The sequence below is a fragment of the Tympanuchus pallidicinctus genome, unplaced genomic scaffold (genome assembly GCF_026119805.1).
Source record: "Tympanuchus pallidicinctus isolate F22 unplaced genomic scaffold, pur_lepc_1.0 scaffold10, whole genome shotgun sequence".
NCBI classification, from domain to species: domain Eukaryota; kingdom Metazoa; phylum Chordata; class Aves; order Galliformes; family Phasianidae; genus Tympanuchus; species Tympanuchus pallidicinctus.
In genome coordinates this window covers 7,262,603-7,284,903 of record NW_026294619.1, presented here as the reverse complement: position 1 = coordinate 7,284,903, position 22,301 = coordinate 7,262,603, and the positions used below count along the sequence as shown (strand labels likewise).

The window sequence follows — 22,301 nt, the reverse complement described above, 5'->3', positions numbered from 1 at the left end:
TGGAATGTGATAACTGTACTAACCACGAAGGTTCTGAGTTCAAGATCCTAAGAGCAGTGAGGAGGATTACCAAAGTGCAGACCCTGCACTCCAGGCTAACAGGCACTAGACTATTCAGGACACTGACTGCTGGGATTTTATGAAAAGCTGCTCTGAAGGATAAGGTGTTGAGGCCAGCTGGCATGTCTTTGAGGTCAGCATCCTTCAAAGGAAAGAACAATCCATTCTGATACTCAGGAAAACAGACAGACACATGAGGAGACAAGCCTGGCTAAACAGGGCTCAAGGGAGGAATTTAAAACATTACTGTCAGGTAAGCATGGTCTTAGGAAACCCAAAGGTCAGTTGGAGTTGACATTTGGAAGGGATGTCAATGACAATAAGAGCATCTACTGCTACTTTAGCAGTAAAAGGTTGAAAAAATAGACTATTTGGGATCATGGCTGAATGGGGTCAGGTAGCTTAGTGATAAAGACTCAGATAAGGCTGAAGTTCTTGTCATTGGAAGCATATATCTGGCAAATACGTAGCATAAATGAACAGCATGCACTCAAGGCTCATCAGTCAATGAGGGGAAGAGCTATTTTATAATACTTATCACCATGGCAGAAGAAGTACAGTCCCTACAAAAAGCAATATGTCTTCTGATTCAGTTCATCTGTGTAACCATGCAGCCCCATAACATATTGCCACTGCTAGCAGCAGGCCAGAAGCTGCTTGTACAGTTACAAGGCCCCAGGACCATGGCTCCTCAGCCTCTCTGCTCACGCTTCCCTCAACCCGCCTGCAGCTTTGTTTCACTCAATTTAGCTGTGACAGCAATTTCTCCAATTGATCAGGTGTCTTAGGCTAATTTATTTTACTTCTGTTTATTGTTGTGTGGTACATTCATAGCTTGATTCAGATAGCAGTAAAAAGCAGTTATGCTGCAAAATGAAATATTTATGACTGGCACAGTAACGTAGCACAGAAGAACACAGGCCCAGAACTGTGGAGGAACTGTAGAAGATGCAGGATGCAGCATGGGGGGGAGGCAGGCAGAGGAAGGCAAGAGATGGGACCCAACCTTAGCGATAGGGACCCCATAGCTCTGAATAGGTCAGTCACAGTCACATAAAAAAAATCATGCAGATCTTGAACTGGACAAAACCAAAGAGGAAGCATCTACATACACATTATATTCCTCCTGGTAAAGGACTTTGCAGGCTGGCAGCTCTTGGTTGCCTCCTGCACACACAAATTGTCACCTGGGTAAAACCAGAGACAATGGAAGGGCAGGCACAGCACCAGAACAAGGGTAGGAACCAAGTGCATGTAGAATAACTTTAATTTTGTGCTATGATTCCTTCTCCTGTAGTAATTCCTGGGCAACCAGTTCCAGGTGGAGTTACCTCAGCATGAGGCTTGGAGCAGATGGTCTTTTCTAGAGGTCTTTTCCACCCTTAATTATTCAGTGAATCAGATCCGGATTACTAATTATCAGACTTTCAAGATTTAAATTATACCACCAATAAATTCCTGGCTTCACTTTGGCGTAAGTAGCAATTTCTCCTCATCCAAAAAAGGCTTCCAATATAACAATGGCTGGACTGAAAGTAGGAGAAAATGCTACACAACCACAAACTCTGGAAGTCTGGATAGGAGGTGAAACATGGGAGAAACACACTGAAATAGGAGTATTTTTAGGATGGGATTTTAATCTACCATGTCAACACGTTCAGTCACTCAGTCTTTCAATTTGGCACCATCTGTGCATTGCATTTATTACTTGGGACATTGCGGGATTATATTAATTTGCAATCAGAAATCTATTTGAGAGGAAATAATTGTTTTCAATCCAATTACATTTTGCCATAATTTCTCTGATTTTTCAGTACTTCACTGTGAAAAACAATGAGATATTTACTGTCTTCATTTTGCTGACAACCGAAGATTTTCACATATTGGGAAAGATACATTGATGCAGCTCATTGGTATGCTCTACAGCATCAGTCTGATCACCCAGTCACTTCCCTTAAAGTCGCAGTCATTGCAGCTCCTGCTACTGTGAAGACTCACAATTAGGCTTTACTTTACCCATAAATAGAAAGTAATCTATTTGCAAACCAAATCTTCATGGGAAACTACAGGCTGGGGATACATCTGCTGGGTTGGCATTAACATTTCAGCTCCCAGCCAATTAGGACAAAACAGTAACTTACATTATTCTAGGGCACAGAGTATTCATTCCAAGTTACAATTGCTGGTTTCAACCTTAAAATGACACCTCACCTAGCTTTTCACAAAGCAAGATTCATCAGCTTTTACAGTAACAATCTCTCCTGCCACACGAAAAGTATAGTAGCGCTTAACAACAATTGGACATGAATCTATTAAATTACAATGGATTTTTTTTACCCTCACAAATTATAGCTATATTAATACCAACTGAGTTTTCTATGAACAATAAATGCCAAAAGATTTTTTTTTCCTTCATGATTAGCCTCCTTTTGTAAAATGTAGCCATTTAGTACAATAAAAATTCCTGCTTTGCAGATCAAATGTGAATTATAGCACTAGGAAGCTGGCTTACATGAATAGGCTTAGATAGTGCTAATTATAAAAACAGCATAGTATAATCACACTTAAATTGTGCAACTCCTTTAATGCAATATGGGTGAACCCTTGTAAATTTGGTTGGGAAGGACAAAATTCTGTCACCACACTTTGATGTAGGGCAAAATTAATCATAAAATAGGAATTAAAAACATCAGAAACTTGTGCTTAAGGGTAAAATATACTCAAGAACTTGGATATCTAGAAGGGCAGGCCCAGTAACATCTATGCTTCAGACTCATGTTTATGGAGATGTATAGTGATAGGACAAGGGGGAATGGTTTTAAACTGAGACAGGAGGTTTAGCTTAGATATTAGAAGTTTTTTTAGTTTGTTTGCTTGGTTTTTTTTTTTTTTTTTTTTTTTTTTTTTACACAGAGGTGGTGACGCACTGAACAGGTTGCCCAAGGAGGCTGTGGATGCCCCATCCCTGGAGGCATTCAAGGCCAGGCTGGATGTGGCTCTGGGCAGCCTGGTCTGCTGGTTGGCGGCCCTGCACATAGCAGGGGGGTTGAAACCAGATGGTCATTGTGGTCCTTTTCAATGCAGGCCATTTTATGATTCTATGATTCAAAACGGTTCAAAAAAGGAAAGGCTCACATGCTACATGGGAATTGGAGCTTGGGCAATGGAAAATTGTCAGCACATGCAACCCTCCTGTCCTTGCAGCACCACAGTGGGATTTGCACAATGGGCTTCAGAACCACTGCTGTTAAGTCCCTCCTCAAATTTCTTCAGAGACCCAGACAAGGTGTGGAATTAAGAAGTAACTTACCCCTGACTGCTGCAAGCATTTCCACCTTTGCTCTAGGTATTGGATTCTTACACAATGGTTTAAGAATGGTTTAAAGGGTTTCAACCTATCTGAAGTAGATGTAGCTTATCAATTATCATTCACACAGGCAGTGCTCAGTACACCTTGGGGACTTGAAGTCAACTCAAGAAGTCTCCTTGTGTCCCACGAATACTGTATTTCTTTTTTTTTTTTTTTTTGGTCAGAATACAGGCAACGCACCAAAAGAAGGAATCCAAACTCTACTGTCAACTCCAAGTGCAGCATAGCCTATGGCCTGGTAGTGAGCAAAAGAAAGAAATAGAACTCATAGAAACTGTAAGAATACCTCTATTCAATCTATTTATAGAAGCCAGAAACATAACGCACGCACAAAACAAACAAACAAACCTCTTTTTCACTTTTTGTATCTTTGAAAGCACTTTCCTTGCTTTTGTCCTAATCTGCAGGGGAGCTGTGACAGATCTGTACATCACTGCTTATTTCTCCTATTCCTTGCCACTCATGAGTTCTGCGGCACTACACAGCAGAGACAAAGTCTGAAACACCATTTCCTTAGGAAGCGTGCTGACGAGAGACATAGTGCCCAACAATATAAAATCCAGGGCTTCATTTTATCTGTGGATGCTGACTCCTTCTGATCTAAAAAGAAAGACAGTGAATACACCACAGAAGAGCCAAGTGTTCTAAGTGCTTAATCTTAGCAACATCCTTCTCATTCCAAAAACCTCGTAAGAACCTTCAGGAAGGAAAACTCTACCTTGCAGGACAAGGACAGGAACAACTGGGCCTATTCTTTAGTTTTCCTTGGTTTTTCCTTTGTTTTTTTTGTCCACACATTTCAGAGCTAATAAAGTAAGGTACCCAGGTGGACACAAACTTGTTTTGGGAATTATCCATTACACATATTACATTAATTCTTCTGGTTTTATTGCGCATATTCACACTGGCATGCCAATAGATCTTCACCATTCCAGCACTGTCTTTTTTTCCCCTGCTTTTTACAAATAAATAAATAAATGAAACACCATCAATACTTTCATTGTCAATACAGACAATTATAGGAACAAAATGGGATTTACAAAATTACTACATGAATAAAGCTAACACGTGCAATACACAAATAAAGCAGTCTGCATTTTGCCACCCGTAAATCCTGCACACTGTTAAAATCAATGTAATGTAGCAGAAAGGCCTCTGGTGTTGAACTGTGTGCAGCATTAATTTCTACTACATGAGGAAAATTGAGAAATCCATATCATAGAAAGTTGTCTTTTTCTTTCTCATGAAGTTCTGTGATTGACGCTTTAGCTGGAAAACCTTAGAATGTAACCCAACGTTAGATCAAAGATTTTATATTCCAAAAACTCTGCTTCACATTTAGAAAAACATTTCCTGTTCATTGCCAGTTCTGCTCTGCAACAGGACAACAGAGAATCCGTTATACTTTCATCTTAGCTGCCTACAAGATCTCACATGTGAAGATCTTCGTGCCTCTGCTTTCTACTTGAAAAAAAATACTGCAGTCCATTCTCTTCATCTCTGAAGTGTTTTCCAGGCACAATTCAAACCCAGAATACAAAATTTCTATCACAGCACCAGACAGTTCTAATTGATTCCCATTCAAAGCTAGGCTTGTTGGGAAAGAGCCAGCCACTATTTTCTTGCATAAGACCACAGAGAACGGCTAAAACAGATCTATATGGATAAAGGCACCCCAAACACATGCCAGAAACCGGGTGCTATTTCTGGCTTGCCATGGACTCACAGTCCTGGTGCTGAAGGCTTCCTGCTTGTCTGTTGCTACAAAGGGCAAAGCCAGCCCACCTCACGGCTGTTCTTGATTTACACAGCTCCTATATTTTGGTAATTCATTATGATAAGAGGGTATGAAGAGTAAAGAGGAGAGTGAGCAGTACTAGTTGTTTCACAAGAGGGGTAAAGGGGCAGGGAGACTCTATTGCTGCCCTGCCATAGCTTGTGTCCTGCAGCAGCCTTCTTGGTAGGAAGTAGAAGAGACAGTGAAGGACAAACACTGCAGACAAATTGAAATACAAGAGTTTTTAGAGCCCTGGAGAACAGAGACAGCTGGAAGACAGAGGAATCCTACAAATTTAAAAAAAAAAAAAAAAAAGGAAGAACAAAGGAAAAAGTCATTTGGAAGTGTAGGGAAGGGCAATTAATTGGGAGAAAGAGGTGGAGAGAGAAGGAGACCAATCTAATTTTGAAGAATAATTAATGCATTACAAATAGATTGGTTTGATTTGCAGAGGTGAGAGGGTTATGTCATGAATTGATTTGGAGGACAAAATTAATCAATGAGTTAGTGGTACTACTCAGCTTTAAAATGTTTACTTATGCTAGACAAAGAATCAGATTCCCAGAGGAGGGATTCAGTTTTTATAGATAAATTCCTTCATGGTGCCATGCTCCATAAATGAATTAATGGGCAGTTTACTGTTAAACAATTAAGCATTACATGACTTGATTATTTTTATTTCAAAATTAAAGACTAAAATCTTCAATTTAGGCTCAATCTCAGGAGAAATAAACTGGGGCCATTACAGCAGCAGCAACACGTAAACAAGAATTTTACAGTTGTCCCCCTCACTGGTCCAATAAAACCTCTCCTCTGGTCTCAATATTAAGCCATCTGGTTGTACACATAGATCAAATTCTGCAGGTTAGCCTAACTAAGATACTGGTAAGGTGATCATAGCAGGGAAGAGAAGAATTCCCACGTAACCAGAGAAGTCTAACAGTAGAACAAAAAATACTCCCCCAAAAAAAGAGTTTCCCAGGGGTCTGAATTCCTATGAAATTGCAACTTCAAAGCTGCTGACATCTTTATTGCATTAGTAAAACTAAGCAAATAGTAAAGCTACCTAAATAGGTCTTCCTCTTCCCCAAAGGCAGCAAGAAAAGTTGAGGCCCCAGTTCAGGAGGAGTACCACCAGTACATCTTCAAGAGTGACAATGGTAGCCAAATCCTGCCCAGTCAGAGGCTGCTGTGGGATCAGAGCAAGTGCAGTGACCTGGCCCATGGAGGAACAAATCTGAAGATAGCCCAAATAAAAGTTATGAAAAAGATACCTCATGGATCTATGAGAAAGCTATAGCTCAAATCCCAGAGACTTACAATTTCCCTAATTCCTTACAGTTCTCAGAATGAAAGATAAAATTAATCTTACAGAAACTTTATTGTTAAGAACGAGTTTTGTTGACTATTAGGTAAAATTCAGTACTGCCACAAAAAAAGTTTTTTTTTCATAAAATCAATTTTCAACAGGAACCCTGTTCAATTGTGCACTTCCCAGAAGACAAAACATTTGAGACATAATAGAAGCCCTCAGAGACTAACAGTAGAAATGCCAGAAAATATGGGGTGGGGGAGGGGTGGAAATGTTCAAATTCCCTGCCAGTGAGAAATACTACTCAATAATTACATTAAAAATTCCCCCAGACCTTCCTTAGCAATGTTTCCTACCTATCAAATACTTCTTTAGTCCAGGGTCATCTGCAAGAAAGTGGTTACATTAGCCAAAGTCTATGGTAGTCATAGTGACAAGATAGAGCCTCAGAAATTGCATTGTAGAACTGATTGTGAAGGGATTTGGAAAGGAAGAAGGAGGGGATGCCTCACCTAGACAATAAAAGTAAAAAAAATGGGTTTTTGGTGCTGTATGTTACAAATTTCTTCCAGCACTCAAACATAAACATTTCCTAATAAGAGAGAAGCCTAATATTTCTTCCATTTCAACCAGAACTCCTGGTGACTTTGTAGCCTCACAGACCTAAGCCTTACAGAAAGAAAAAAGGTATCATATGTAACTTCTTGGAACTAAGGACACGTCATAGAGGCTGAGCTACTTTTGGTAGTTCACCAAGATTTCCACTGTCAGAAGACAGAGAAATAACTGAATGTGTACCAGGACACAGAAACATATCATAACAAGAAGAGTGATAAAGGTAGCAATCGCACAGTAGAAAATGCAGACATAGTTACCCACTGCTTTTCTGCAACACAAATCATGCTGCTAAAAAAAAAACAGAATCATTGCAATATTTCTTGTCCGAACAAGCAGCTTCTACTGTTGTTACAAAGAAGGTGTGCAGCAGTGAACAAAGACAGCAGGAAGACAATGCTCTAGGTAACTTCAGCAGGCTTGGACACAACAGACCTCTGCATTAAGCTGAGATAATCTTTGTGAGGACTTTCAGCACAGTGACATGCTGGTACACTTGTGATCCTAATAATCTGAGCAAAAGGGATATTTAGATTTGAATCTTGCTACGATGGCTTCTGCAAAACATTATTGGAAAGCAATTGATTGTCTTGTATAATTTGAGTGGAAGAGGGGTGAGCAAGATGTAGCCTGTGCATTATTTATAAATTCCACAACTCCGTTATTTTACCTAATGCATGGCACAAGTGTAGGAGGGGAAAAAAAACCACACTCAAAATTAAAGGAAACAAATATTACAGAATCATCAAAAATATTAAAATATAGAAAATGTTCTTGTTTGTAACCTGTGAGACTATTATTTCAGCTCTCCTGAAAATGTAGAGAAATCAGAAAGATTGTTTCTGTTTCATTGATATTTTTTTTTTTTCTAGAAATAAAAGTTTCCAGCAGCATGGGAATTTAAAGTAAATGGAATTGTCTCTGGAGGAGTACAATCAAGATTATATTTTCTTGTTAGCTTCTCTAAAAAGAAAGTAAAAGCTTACAAACAAAGATAAACAGAGAACAACAAAATATTTTTAAAACTAAAGAATATCCCTTGTATTCTCTTCTGCAGATACTATATATTTTGGCAGTAAATTTTATTTGTGCTTGACAAAAATCAAAATTCAGCAGAGAAAAGGATAAAAGTAAATTTGATAGTTGTGTCCTGGAATTAGATTTTCTCTTTAGTTTGTGTCTTCAATACAGAATTAGCAGAGCATCCTTTCTCTCCTGAACATTCACTCTAAAAAGTTCAGATCAAACTCTCGTGCTTGGATTTTTTTTTCCTGCTTTAACAAATAGGAGCTTACAAATTTTACTGGACCAATGCCCAAAGGCAAACTAAGCTGTGCAAGCAACTTTCCTCTAAACAGAAGCAGTTAGTTGCTGACAGAGGGATGGAAAGCGTCTGTGTGTTTTTTAAAATGTTTTTTTGGGTGCTAGATTCAACAGTTTTAATCAGCTAAATTTGCACATGTTGTGCAAATGTTAAATCTCTCAGTCAAGCCACGTTCTCCCTTCTTTTCAATGAAAACAGAACAAGAACTGTTACTTGAGGAAACAGTCATAAAACAGCATGAAAAAGAGACAATCACATCAGTTACCCCTTGTCTTTTCTGAAGCAAATTAATATCTAGCATTTCCTCTTATGCAGAGTATATCAGTGGTCAGGTGAAAGACCTAGAACAACCCAGCCGCGATGGAAAGGAGTGCTAACATATATATTATCAACAGATGAATTAGCCAGTAACACACAAATGGGTCCTTCTATTAGGAGTTCCTCTCTTACTCTCTCTGGAGGAAAAACAAACAACACCAACAAAACAATAGGGAAGAGAGGGAAGGGAGAGAGAGAACATTATTCATTCTGAAGAAAGTGCTGCAGCAGACTGTAGTTTTCCAAGAGCTATCATTTCATGTCTTTCAAGCAGCCACATCCCAACATGGGGAACATCACCAAGGAAAACAGGGGTGAGGATAAATCATGGAACCTTACATTTGTCCCAGGCATAAGCAGCAAAACAAAAAAAGAAAAAAAACATTTACACAAAATTCACCACTAGGTTCTGCCGTCCTCCTTCATTTAGGGAACAGCTGCAGGAGTATTTTTGACTTTTGTCTCTTCCTTCCAGAGGACCATAATCCACGAACGTGCCTCTTCAGTCTACAGGAAATGAACAAGGCACTGTGCAATAGTGGTACCAAGGATTATATTCAATCCACTGTACTCTGCTTCAAAGATTTGTTCATCCACACTCCTGCCACTCTTAGCCAGGTACAAATAAGTTTCAAATCCTGTTAACATTGCAGGATTAGTGCGAGACCCAATGCTGGCAGATCACAGTCTGTCCCAGCATAACAATCTTGCTGAATGTTGCAGTAGTTCAAATCCCCCCCGTGGGATCTTACTCACCCTGAACAAGATTGACAGATCTTTGGCTAAATTACACTAATCCATGTCACCAATAGAGAAGAGGATTCTTGTTTTTTATTCTCCAAGTCAGCTTTTGGTCTAGTTTGAAGGTGAAGAATTTGTCATTAAAATAAAAATATACATTTGAAAATCAACAGGCTTTTAATAAACAAGTCAGAAATCATGCTCTTCTTGAAAGACAGGAAAGATCCAGCTTTCGAGGCTGAAGTAACTCACAGTCATGGAAACAGCACAACAAAACTCAGTGGTAAAAGCTAATTTGATATGAAGATAAATGTCTGAGTCAATAATAATAAAATGCCCTTACTAACAAATTTCTGTTTGCTCTTCTGAATTTTGTAAAGTTTGCATTTTAGTAGGAAAAAAAAAAAAGAAAAACTATGGTTTATTATTGATACTTAACCTGCTTGCATTTATTAAAAGTTTTATTTCTCAGAGAATACATTCTAAACTCTCTAAATTCTGTCGTCTCTGAAAGAGTGAGAACAGCATGCATCCACTTTTCTGGCAGTGCCTGTGCATTCTTGTATGGATTATTCAACATTATAGTTGAACAACTGATCCTTGCCAAAGCCTCTGCACATGCAAAAATGTGTCAGAAGAAATTTGTGCTAGTAAGACTTACACTGTCCTGATCTATACCCTGCCCAAGCAGCTATAACTAATGTTAGTCTGACCAGAAGTCCATTCTGAGCGGAGGGTAGGAAAAGCAGACAGATCTGCTTGCAGGTGCTATGTGCAGGGATGGATGCAGTTTCCTCTTCAAGAGTCTGCTCTCAGACTGGTTGTAAGCATACATATTCCTAAAGCTGAACAAGCCTAAACAGGAGGGTCTCTGCATGCAACTTAGAAAAAAAAGCTTACAAAATCTCTCTCCTTCCTTACAGTTTCTAAGAGATGAAGAGATAAGAAGTCTGTAAAAGAAAACCATGTTCCAGTTTTAAAGGATTGATAGTCTAATTTACAGTTTTAAAATCTGCTAAGGCTTTACAGCAATATATCTCTGAAGTGAATCTATAAGAAAAAAAAAAAGTGAAATTTGAGATTAAATTGGAAAAAGAGCTTTTCACATTGATGAACTAAAGCTGATGTGTTGAATTTGTATCACTTGAAAAATCTCCCCATTAGGTCTCAAAAGAGAAGGTAAATGAGAGATAAAAACCAGCTCTACAAACCCTATAAGAAGATAAAACTATGCAAATGTTCTCCTTTCCATCTCAGCAACATTTTTCTTGGTGTCACAAGGTGGTGCTCTTCCTTTCAAGTAATCCATTTCACCTTACCAGCAACCTCACTTAATTTATAGAGAAAAGCATGTTTTGACACTTGTCCATACACACTCTCACTGTACTAGTAATGAGAAAAACTTCAACTATAATGCTTTTCTAGAATAAAGATGTAGAAAACACAAGATTCTTTACAAGCAACATGCATGACATCTTCTACACACGGCCATCTGGACACAGTAATGCATGACCGGCTCAAAGTTCTTCTACAAACTTCAGAAAACTGGATTAGGTGAGAGTTTAAAACTTGTGGATTTGTGGCTGTTTAACAGCAAGTTCAATTTACCTAAAACTTCCAACTTTCTTAAAGTATTGTTCTAATGATTTAATTACTCACGCAATCAATAACGCAATCCCTGTGCTGCTTAATTTATACTAAATCTATTTTACACCATGCTCACTTACTTGTTCCACTGTTAACACAGTGAATACAATGCATAATTGCACTGAAGATATCAAGGAGCATTTGACAGAGAGGCCTAGAGAGACGTGGCTTGTGGAACGCACTGTGGTATTTGGAACTTGGGGGCATTAATCTGTCCAGTTAATCCTTCAAAAATGGATCACAGTACAGAAGGTATCTGTATCTCCCGATCATCTCCTGATTTATCAGGCCCTTGAGATTAGTGGGATAGATTAAGTCTCCAAAACATCTCATTTTCAACTCTCAGAAAACTCATTAAGGTAGTACCGTACCACAGTTCACAGTCTGCTGCTTTCTTCACATTCATAATTCTGGAGAAAGTTCAACAGCTTTAGATACACAGAATATCTGAAGCACTAATCAAAGGGCCATTCAAGCTGAGAGGGTATCATCATGCAGAATATGAGCATTTAGCCAAGAGATGAATGGTAACTCCAAATACCTCTGTGCTAAAATGCTACAGAGAAAAACAAACAAACAAATCAATGCTTGCCTCATATCTATAAGTTACGAAGATGGCCTAATGCATAAAAACAAAAATACGTCACAAGCATAATAAGCGAGATGAGCGTACAATCAATGAATGTACAGATGTTGTAGTTATGAGGAACACCAAAGAGCTTGACTACGTAGTTATTACACCAAAGCAGAAAAGATAGGATGCTTACCTGTATCCTGGGCTCACATATGAAACTCCAGCAGATTCGAACTCCAAAAGAGATCCTTCCCCCCTCGTAGCCAGCTCTTAAATAGGTCTAGGACAGGTGGAGCCAGCCTCCACCCCTTCCGGCAGCACAGGAGAATTGCCTTCACCTGTGCTCCTCTGGCTGACTCATGGCTCAGCTCAGGTGATCAATCAGAGGTTCAGGCTGTGATTCAGCAGTTCCCATATAGCTGAGACAACAAAATATGTAAGCTAGGCCTGTACAGTAAGTTGCCAAGAGTAAGAAAACATTGCCAGGAATGTGACCAAAAATGAAAGCACTGCAGATACAAGATAAAGAATGAGATGGCACATATCTAAAGGCTGTATGGAGTAGAGAGAGGAAGAGAAGTAGTGCTAAGGGAGGATGGATGAATTGAAGTCTATCATTGCCTTACCTATGCTTGAATTACTCTGCAAATGCTGTAAGCACTTCAAAAATTCATACACATCAGAAAAGAAAGAAAACAACCTTCTCCCTTCATCTGATACTAAGTTAAATACAAATTCTATTTTTTTTTTGAGGTACTGAGGATCTCAAAAGTCATTAGAGCTTTCAAAACTCCTGAATCTTCAGAGAAAACTAATTCATGAATATTTCTTGTCTCAGAAAATCCCATTTCTTTACTGCATTTGGAGTATGACATATTGTGCCTATTTATTTCTACTCATGTGTCAATTCCTTCCATACTACAGAGGGTCTTCCCAGCTAACAGGGAGCACAGATGATACAGATCATCAACCCAGCATTTCCAAATGCCTCTTGATTTGCCACTGAAATATGTGATGCTGTTACATGCCAACAGTGTGAACATCTCTACCACCTTTGAAAACTGAAAGCAGAGAACAGTGTGAAGGGAAAAAAAACCAAAATAAGTACAAGAGAACAATAAACACAGTGATTATGTTGGGGAAGTTCATGTTTAATTTATTAAAACTCTCCTGCTTTTTGCTATAGGGGAGAGTTGCTGGGGAATTCCCAGTGCATTGCACCAATGCTCTGCAGCAACCAGGAGCTCTGCTGCACAAGCTTGCCTCACTGTAGCAGCACCTTGAGACCTGCTCTTTAACAAGGCAATGTCAACAGGAACATTTACTGCACTACGCAGCTCTTACCATCCAGGGGAACAGTACCCTTATTCTCAGCAGCCCATCTTCCAGACACCGTATTCAGCCAGAAAGTAATTGTAATCCTGTAGAAAGCTCTTTTTTAGCAGAATCAATCTATTACCATGTATCAGGAGAGGGACCAACTTTTTACAGAGTCTGGTCCTGATAGAACCAGGGGGAATGGCTTTAACTAAAAAGGGGAGATTTAGGTTAGAAGTTTGGAAGAAATTCTTCACTCAGAGCAGGGAGGCATTGGCACAAGCTGCCCAGAGACGCTGTGGTGCCCCATCCGTAGAGGTGATCAAGCCTGATTGGATGGGGCCCTGGGAAGCTGGGTAGAGATGGGGGGTAGCAGTTCTGCCCATGGCAGGGGGTTGGAGCTTGATGATGTTTAAAATCCCTTCCAAACCAAGACATCCTATGATTCTATGATCAGATATGTCTGCAGGAGGGTCCAGCTTGGATATGATGGTGTGCTGGAATCTCAAGTAAAACACCTCTTCACTCTTTCATAACTCTAACGCTGAAATGAAATAATCCAACTGTTGAGTGGTCATAACTGGCATTAAAAGTGTCTCCCAGCAGTGGTCCAGACAGATAGGACCCCAGGAACAGATGTTTATCTGCACATCTAGCTATCACTAAGAAAGCAAAGTTTTATGCTTAAAACTTACTGAATGAAGGTTTCCCTCCAAGCCTCTCACTTCTTCAAACTATTAAAAATAAACTTATCCGATATCTCACAATAATACACTTCCAAAACTCCTGGTAAATTCCTTTTTTTTTTTGATTTGGCACCTCTGAAAATCACTAGGAAAGGTGAAATGCTTTAACTCCAACACATCTAGGGACAGGTTACTCAGCTGTGCTCTCAATGTCCATTCTGCCTCTGTTGGCTTTCAAGAACAGTACGTGATATGTCTAGGGGCTGGTAAGAACCCGAAAGTGCGTTCTGAAAGAATGTAGGACTTTGTAGAAGTTTGGGTTCCTTCACCCCTGAACATAAACAAAGAAGCAACAGGGATATTGACACAGCTGCCTGAGCAAAGGACAGGAGCCACCGCTGCCAATATCGTTTCCCCTCCGGAGGCAGGTAGAGGAAGAACTTCATAGGACATAATTAGTTTTGCAGTGGAAAACAAATCAATTGGAAAAGCAAGTTTTCAATCCTCTGTCTAACACAATAACAGGAAGCATAACATTGATTTTGGTTTGAGGTGGATTAGTCTCTGCCACGTGGTATGTGTGGGGCTCACTTTGTGTTATTTATTTTTTCCTGTCTAGAAGGTGACAACTTCAAATGAGTTAAAGCTGATTTCTAAGCCCTTCCTTCTGGTGTACTTGCTAACGGTGCAGCTACAAAACACTAGAGCTGTATCTAACCATCAAAATCCCAGAGATGGTGGCCTCAAGTCTGTGTAGAGACTTAATGAGAATCCAACATTCTTTACAGCATTTGATATGATAGTGTCTAGTACAAGAGACAAAACTTGCTAAACAATTAGTTTTAAACAGAACAGTCATATGTTGCCAGACTATGTCACTTCTTCTCCTGCCCTCTCCCCACCTCATGATTCTTCTTCTGCCTTCCACCCAAGAACAGGCACATTCACCTCCATCTAACACTTTTTTCTTGCTGTAAACCCGTATCAACATTTTGGAAGATTTAATCAGAAGAAACATTGAGCAAGGAGAGATCAGTAATTGATTATGCTGTTTCTTCCTTTAAATGATTCACATCTACCGTAGCAGTTCAGTGATTTCTGCTAAGGTGGATCTCCATCCTAAGCAAACTTCTACTAGCCAGAGAGCAGTTGGGATTTACAGTATGGCACATGAGGAAGAGTGATCAAATGAATTCATTTTACAACTTTTAATTAAATAATATAAAGAAGCAAACATCAGAGGAAGCCACAAGAAAAATGTAATTATACCCCTAATAAGCAAGTCAGCAGTTTCAGAAAAAAAAACACAACAATGAACACAGAATTTGTCTAAAAAATACCAGTGCACACAGTAGAATAAATATTGCAATGTAATTATTAAAAGATTACATGAAAGAACTGATGAGACTGATCATTCCCAGAAAGCACAAGAGTATAAGCACATCAAAGAAGCATACGCAGAAATATCAGGGCATTCAATCACCAGCTGTAACAATTTAAAAAAATAATTAGAAAAAGCACCCCCCCAAAAAAAAAACCCGAAACCAAACCAAACCAAATCAAAACAAAAAAACTAACAACAAGCAAACAAAAAAAATAAACACCATACAGGTTGAATCAAGAAGCAGAATAAGAAATAAATAAATAAAAAACAAATAAAAAAACAAAACCAGAAAAGGTCTCCCATCTGAAAATGTGACTGGATGTCATCTGTGAATGATGAGCCTCAGTTCAAAAGGCAACAAGCAGAAGCTCTCGTTGCTGCTACTGCTCTTCCATCCTTTGAGGATACTGCACAAGGATGACAACCCACCACTGAAGTGACTGCAGAAAATTAGAGCTGAAGACATAATTCTCTCTAAAAATGGGAGCTCCTACAACATTACCAGACAGCTGTGATCTTCACTACTTTCTGAACAGTCACAGAAGTGATACACTAGCTCCCAAAGTCTGTCTTTTAACACATGAGTAAGTCCCAGGTGCTGGCAGCACTCAGAGCCAGCCCAGACTTTATTACCCAGCTTTGTAGAAGCCCAGATTTCTTGTTCTGTGCAGCACAAGCCAAAGGAAGACCAGACAGACTGTGCCTTTCTGCAGGATTCTACCGCTTGATAGTGAGAAGATGGAACACGTCTCCCTCCTTGTCACAGGCTACTTAAATAACAGATACCTGTTTCATGCATTTTCTCAAGCGCCCTGGCAAAGCTTTCATTCCTGCACTTTTACATCAGTTTATCAAAGTCTAGGCGGTTCCTAATACATAAAGCAGACACATGCCATAAATCAGAATATATGAACCGTATTGAGCTGTCCTCGTATTTATATAGGTATTGTAATAAGAAACCATGTAAGAATACATTTTTCTAGATTGTTTCCTGTCAGAGAACTGCACGCTCCCAGGAAGGTAACAAACAGACCTATGAAGGAGTATCCTATGTAAACTGTACCCCAAGAGCAGTTCCTGCTGACTTCTGATAAGAATTATACTCACAGCAGCTCCTTTTTCTTTCCAACTTAACAACATCTGCTGATAGTTTGGAAGTTTGAAGAGTGATACACAGACTGTAAGAGCAAAGGTTCTCAGTGACCTCGATCTTGAGACACCTTGAACATGGCTTGCATTAAATCTCACCTAGATGCAAGACACTAACGCTTCAGAAAGAAAAAAATGAAGAATACCTGTCCTGTGATAAATCCCAGCAACTACTTTTTTCTTGAATTGCTGCAATTTAAATATTTTCCACTTCGTCTCCAGCTACCAGTTTCTAATATTTCTGGGGAAAAGAAATTAAACTAATAAACCAATAAACATTTTTAATGAAAAAAAAAAAAAAGTCTATCAACATTCTTCATATGAAAATACGTACTCTAGCTATTTTAAATAGACTTTATATCCTTTGCCTAGAGCTCAACATTAAGCTGTATTTTTTCACAGTGGCACAGTAGCTCCTGGGTTTTGAAATTCCTAAGTATTGTAATCTACAGTATGCTATGTAACCCAAACTCCTCAACCAGACTCCTCCTACCACAATGCATTTGCACATAATTGTAATAAAGAATAGTAATGTTCACTCAGGAAATCTGTGCTGCACTATGGCAAAGTAGTCTGGAGCCTGAACAATTCCCCAAAGGATTTGCAGATAGTTCAACCCAGTGTTAAATGGGTTCATCTTTATTCGACTTTAAAAGTCTTGAGGGAAAGAGATATTTAACTAGATCTGATACCAAATTAAATATTCATTGCAGCTACCTGATTTAAAAATTTGTTGATTTTCAAGGCTTACTTTGTATTTCTTGCTTGCTTCTGCCATGAATGCCTCAATCACTTCTTCACTGCAAGGCTCAGAGCATGGAATCCTTTCCCAAAAATCATTTCAAATCACATTGGTTCTTTCTTTCTCCAAAACTCACTTTTCCTTTATGATATCCTCAGGAATATTTTGCTTGGGACACACAAATAATGGATGTGCATTTAATTTACTATTAACAATGAACTCTGCAGCAGCCAGCAGCTTACTCTTGCCAAGCAACACTTCAGGAAAGTTGTCTTACACAATGATTCAGCTCACTGGAAAAGGCAGCCAGCCTCGCCATACACTTGCAAAGCACCTTGTGTACTCCCACATTGGAAACAGCAGAAAAACCATGTAACTGAAATTCACAATAGCTCTACAGATTTGCACTGCTAACTAGAAATTACACTGGAAAGTTAAGTAAGAAAATGGGCTGCACATTCCTCTATCCCTCACAACTAAACAGTTATAATGGAATTTCCTCAATAAATATTCTTTTTTTAAATTTGCCTCCAACAATTTTATGGAAATACTGATCAAGTTTGAGAGAGCTTTTAACATCTCATTAAAAATTAACCACTTGTTGTATTGATTTGACAGTTTGCAATGTGATTGTCTTTGCAGTTTGGGGAGGTTGGTTTTGTTTTATTCTCATTTGAAAGAAAGCCTTTGTGAATGCATTCTTTTTTGCAGGGTCAAGAGAACTTAGATAAAGCACAGCACAATTTGATGAGGTTTCCTTGTTTAAAAGTCATACTATTTTACAGTGTCTTTAAATTTTTTAGAAAAAAATACAAGTTCTTCAGACACTCCATTCTACTGAATTTAATAAAAGCAAGCACCCTCAAAGAATGTAAGGCTCAATATTTTTACCCTCAGGAATAGTGATTTACAGAAAGTTCTTCCAAGGAAAAGCAGGAAATAAACAATACAGCCATTTCAAGTAAATGATATTTCTGTTACTATTACATGCCTAAGATCTTTCATCTTTTCATAAAAGAGCATGAACTGCACCTAACTCAGAACAAAGGAAACTTTAAGTAGGTATGTATTTGCTGAAGGACAAAGAGAAGGGCTGTTATTTTCTCCATGAAGAGTTTCGCTCAAGGGTGCATCATAAGAGTGTGTACCTTAAGCATGTACCTTTCCAGCCACATGGGCTTCCCATCCAACACTGATGAAGGGCACACAAATATTATCCACTTCCAAGTATCTCAGCCCAATAAACAATGTCCAAATCCTAACAGTAGCTGAAAAGAAAGACTCCCTGGTGACCCCTGTCCTAAAAATGCCAACAGTAATAAATACAGAATAGCCTGAAGAATGTGACTATCTTCTTAAAAATAGTTCTCAGAAACACTTGACTTATCATAGGACTCAAATCAACTCAAATCTCCATAGTTACTTTGTTATTTAGAACCAGTACGAGAAAATAGAAAAACAGTAAATTACAGGTATTAGGACACCTCAAAATTAGGAAGAATAGATAAGCAAGAACTGTGTAGATTTCTTTCAAACCCTTCCTTAAACTTCTAACGCAGATGTGAACATTTCATTGCCAAATAATACTGTATTCTAATTTTAGAAATTCTCATTGAAGAAGAATGAACAAAAATTATTGAAGTGCAAGCACAAGTTAAAGGAAATTGGAATACTGAGGAGGAGTTTGCCTAAAACTTGGCAACAAAGAATAAATCTTATTTTATAATATAAAACAGATTTTCAGCTTTAGGAACTCTGGTGATTCAACTTAAGAAATCATGCAGTTTACCATCTGTCTTTTCTCAGAGGTTATCTACACAGTTTTCCTGCAAGTAGCACCTGGATTTGCAGGATGTCAAGACGACATGAGGTTTACCATAGGACAGAGTTCCTGATCATTGCCCAGTACTCCCTCTTGTCCTATCACATACTGCCACCAAACAATCTGCTAGGCAGGTTCCAGGCATTTTTGCAATGTAGTATAGTTATGAATTACAAGAAAGCTGAAAAACATGAGGGAATAGAGAGCACATATGTGCGATTAGTAAACCTCAGCAGGATTGCTCTGATTGTTCATGTCCTGAAATGCTTGATGATGCCTGAAGAAAAAGAGTGAGGCTGTTAGTTTTAGCTCTTTCTCCAGACATGAATTATACTGAAAGATAAATATATTCATCAGCATACTATTATCATTAAACAGAACCTTGATTCTCTATTTTATGAATGTACGTGTATATTTATCAAAGTGTTTATATTCAGTTTCAGTATACATTTCTCATATACATGTTTTATACATGCGTGTGTTTGTGTGTATATTCATTTAGATCCTCCTCAAAGTATTACTGTATTACATGTGTGGAGAAAAAGCTGTATTAGAAACATACCTCTAGTGCCTCAGGGATAAAATGACCTCATTACTGGCTGCAACATTTCACCGTCTGATTGGATTCATATTTCAGCAGAACAAGAAAATAAACAGCTCTCAAAATAAACCCCTGCCCTCTGTCGTAATGGGTAACCTGCTGAGGCTATCTGGTCAGCCATGTTTGTCTCCCCTTCTCTGTAGCAACTGCCACCAGAGATCTGAGGGGATGGCTTTGTCCTCCAAAAACAGTAAGATGCGACTTAAAAACATGGGCAGCTCTCTACCTGCAAATTAACCCAATGACTGAGAGATAATAAACACCGACTTCAATTTCTTTCTCACCTATAATATTAGCAAAGCCATCCACTGGGGCCAGGTCAACTTTCTCAGAGACAACACTGTGGCCAAAAAAAACCCATCCATGGTGATATTTCCTTACTGGTTACAAGCCCCTATCTGTTCCTCCAGTTGGCAGTGCCTGTGCCATTTCACCCCATTGTTACGTGCTGGGAGATTAGTGAGCACCACAATGCAGGAAGAATGGGAAGGCAGACGGGAAAGTAGAGTTTTCTCATATAGTTAAGTTTCATTTCCTGGCACCTGAGCAAGAAGAATTAGTCAGAAAGGCCAGAGTTAAACTACACAGTATTACAGTGCACTCAGTGGGAAAAGTTTTGAGTTTCAGGACAGACAAACGAATGCATCACTGTCCATTCAGGAGGCCAATCTAGTTCCTGGCTAGTATAGAACCAGATGAAGGAGAAGGACCTCATGCCATAACAGCTTTTGTTGTTTGTAGCACACTTACACCAAATGCCCCTGTCTCTGTGTAACTCTAAATTACCTTGCAGCTGACAGCCCTTTCCACACCACTGCTGCTGCACTAACAGGTGCTCTCAGGAGACCCAAAGATTGCAGAGAGGTGACCTGCTCTGCTTATTATCAGTTACTTACACGGTACAACCACCACCTTATTGTAGGAAGAAGAGTATTACAACACAAAACCCCCTTCTTAAAGAGGCTTAAAACCAAAGTCCTCCACCTTGCAAAAATTTGAACCACAGCTCATAATTTTTTGCTTGAACACACACTGTTGCACAAGATGGTAGCAGAGCTGGGCTCACAGTATGCAACACAACACAGCTCACAACTGGGCCAAGCTCCCACTGACATTACCATTTTGGAATGAAGCACTGGAGGTGCAAGCAGCTCGAAATGGGGCAGAAAGATGCTGAAGACGCAATTACCTGTTTGTGGGTGTTATCATGTCAGTGTTGTCTACTGCTTGAATCACACCATGGATGAGGGAGGATTTTATTCAAGTATAGGAGACATGTAAATAACTGCTCTGATTTCTTTTATTTCCTTCTTACACACAAAAACCTGTAACAGATTATACAACATTGACATTGAAACTCCAGAAGTGAAATTGTTTGCGACAACAGTAATTGTAATTAATAGGGCTGTGCAGATCTTGGCAAGTGAAGAATAAAGAAATCTCGTGGAAGGCAGCAATAACATCACTCACAGTGGAAGTATGGCTGTGGGCTGACACACGACTCAACTACCCTATTCCATCAGACCTGGCCCACATCACAGGATCTGCCAGGTTGGTGGCAAAGCACTCGCTGATGCTGAATTGATAGGATATAGAGAGGTTCATATATATTGTCAGCACACTACACAGCTATATTTATATTAGGCTTCTTTATATATATATATCGAAGATCTTTTATGGAATATTATTCAGTTTCAGCCAAGCTAAGACGACTGCTGAAAATAAAATTTACTCAAAAGAGTAACATGAAACAGAGTAGCTTGATATTGTTACCACAAAAATCTAACACAAAAAATCTTATTTTGTGGAAGGTTTACTGAGTACCTGAACAACATCCATACCTCCAAAAGACAAAACCCAGGTCCATTTGGTGCTGAAAACAGGACAGAGCTAAGAAACAGACATGCCATAATATTGTTCTGCTAAACTACTGCCATACTCATTTCTCCTCTTTGGCAAAACTGATTTAGTACCAACACGAGCAACATCACGGAGCATGTATGTACTGTGAAAAACATGGCAATGTTTTTCACTGGCAGTTCTTTAGGAACATGATTATCAGGTTTCTTTTCTTGCGTTTCCAAGGGTGTTTTCTCTTATTTTGTGGTAAATCATTGCCTTATATCTGACTAGTACCTATAGTTTCATTTCAGGTCAGTTCCTGTTAGCGCAGATGGAGCTATTCTCAAAGCAGTGCAGGCCTATATACAACCAAGATGACTCACAGCTGTACTGCTCTGTGGCTCAGGAGCTACAGCTCCCTCAGAGAGGCCCATACATCCAGCGGTCAGGCAAAACAACACCCCCACACCTATCAGAAACACCCTTCCAGAAGCCCTTCACCCTCTTGACTACAAAATTCCTGGACACTGCCAGTCCAGCTGGAGCCCTCCTTACAGGCTATTGGAGATAGATCACCTCTCCTGTCTCGAAAAGAGTTTAGCAAGCCAGCGCCATCCATTCATCTTTCTCACAGATCCACAAAACATTTTATCCTATCAAACACATTTCTCTTGTGCTAGATGTTTTCTAGATGTTTTCTCTTTCCAAGCTTTATACCATGTATAGTGGCTCATGCTGCTTGGCAGATCACGCAATCCTACCCCATCACAGCTCCAAGCTGCACAGGTGCTGCATGGGGAGGAAGCGAGGGGGTGAGGGCATGTACAGAATCCCACCATGCAACAAAAGACCCTAAGTCACTGCTCTCCAAGATGCTAGTGAAGCTAGAGTAAGGGGGAAAGACACACAGAAGGATGGAAGGACAGGATTAGAGAAATGGAGTTCTCTTCAGATGTTGGAAATGTAGAGCTGGGCTTAGAAGTAAACAGCATATTGAAATGTTTTTCTTCTAAGAGTATA

General features: G+C 39.2%; 1 long non-coding RNA gene across 1 annotated transcript in view; it reads right to left on the bottom strand.

Moving 5' to 3' along the window:
* LOC128091459 (uncharacterized) overlaps positions 1-22,301 on the bottom strand; it is a 597,131-nt gene that overhangs the window by 416,252 nt on the left and 158,578 nt on the right. The window lies entirely within an intron of this gene.